General features: G+C 36.6%; 1 protein-coding gene across 1 annotated transcript in view; it reads left to right on the forward strand.

The window, feature by feature from the left end:
• Positions 1 to 1,693, forward strand: part of LOC119588485 (coatomer subunit gamma-2-like) — a gene marked incomplete in the record, with an annotated part of 11,117 nt that overhangs the window by 2,574 nt on the left and 6,850 nt on the right.

Raw genomic sequence — 1,693 nt, forward strand, 5'->3', positions numbered from 1 at the left:
ATGTCCATGCTTTAATGAGCTATGGCTTATCATATAAAGGAGTAACTTTTATACAGTGGAGATGAAATGTACTTATTGCTTATTGTGCCATTTCAGTTTTAAAATTGTTTTAAGTTTTTGACAATGACTGGGATTTTGTCAAAAAGTTTGCGTGAGCTAGTTGTCTTTCTAGATACATTTGCATGACTGCAGTGCCTTTATTTTCCTGAAATCGATGTTCAGCCAGATATTAGGTAGGGATAGTTGTATAATCTTGTTAATGATTATACAAATAGTAAATATAATGTTAGTCTTGCATCATCTTATTTGATGCATAGTGCATGCTAGTAAAGTATAGTAAGTTGTTGGGATGATCACTTGAGTTGCTGATTTAAAGAATTTTACAGATTTTACCTGTAATTCCAAAATTGTAAAAGCAAGGTATCCTAAACCATTTATAGACCCTATATTTTCTTGAAAGTTTTATCAATTGTTGTGTTCATGTTTTATTCTTACACTAGTGTTTGCACATAACAAAAAACAATGGCTTAATAAAGAGATATCCAAGAAGATTTAGTGATACAAGAACATATATCATTGTTAAAAAAAGAATAAATCTTGGCCACTAAGGAATCTAAAATTCAGAGAATTCTGTTCCAAAGGGTGTAGCAAGGAATTTTTTTTTGTGTGTGTGTGTGAGGTGTTTTTTTTTGTTCTGAGTACAAACGGTCATTAATCAATTTTGCAGGTGCACCATCTTTTGTAACTTTTGTACTTGACCATCGAGGGATCTACCACAAACATGCCAAAGGTTGGACGTTTGCCCTTGACATACGATATCAGGTCGACTGGTGGAGTAAAGAATAGTTTGCTTAACTTCTATCTCTTATAAATATATACAAATTAGCTAGTCATTAGCTTGACAGCTGAAAATTCCTGGTAGCTGTTGACCGTAGGTAACGATGCTCGACATGTATTTAGTATGGGTGCGTGTGTTAGCTTGTACAGCTCGGGGTCCACCAGAGTGAGGCGTTGCCGTTTCATTCACCTTCAATGTCATGGAAGATTCCCATACTGCATAGTTCCTTCTGCCCTTGTAACACTTGCTGTGAAGTTCAGCATCCCTGATCTAGGCCAGCACTCATCCTCCTCTCTCCCTGCGATGAGGCAGCCAGTGGCCCAGTACAATGTCTACCAAGATTTTTGAGCTGTGTGCTTGTCCTTCAGTTACACTCTTTTCTCCTAATTTGCTCTTCTTAACCAGAAAAGAACTTCCGCGCTGATGAAGTTGTTTATGCGTTGAGTTTTTTGGTTTACCCAAATACCTCCGAGAGGAATGGATTAAACTCGGAACCATTCCACTCTCCTCCCCCTTTCTCTCCCCAAATTTATTTTTGAGCGTGCCACAGACTTCAAAACGTGTACTGTGGCATTGATGAGTTGATTCTTCTGCATTAACATGAATCTCCCGACATCAGCTGTGGGCCCATGCAATACTTTGCATAATTATTTAATACATTTGTCTTCATTAGATTTTGTACAGTACTGCAAGTGACATGAGCTTAAGGGTATAAAATGTGTGTATATATAGTATTTAGAAAAAAATTGTGATAAACAGGTAAAAAGTACAATTTTCATATTTTCCACCTCATGTCTGCTTTTCTGTGAAATTTGTTGGTTATTCTTACAACAGGGCAACAAAATTTAATATTGC

The sequence above is a fragment of the Penaeus monodon genome, chromosome 24 (assembly GCF_015228065.2).
Source record: "Penaeus monodon isolate SGIC_2016 chromosome 24, NSTDA_Pmon_1, whole genome shotgun sequence".
In the NCBI taxonomy this organism is placed as follows: Eukaryota; Metazoa; Arthropoda; class Malacostraca; order Decapoda; family Penaeidae; genus Penaeus; species Penaeus monodon.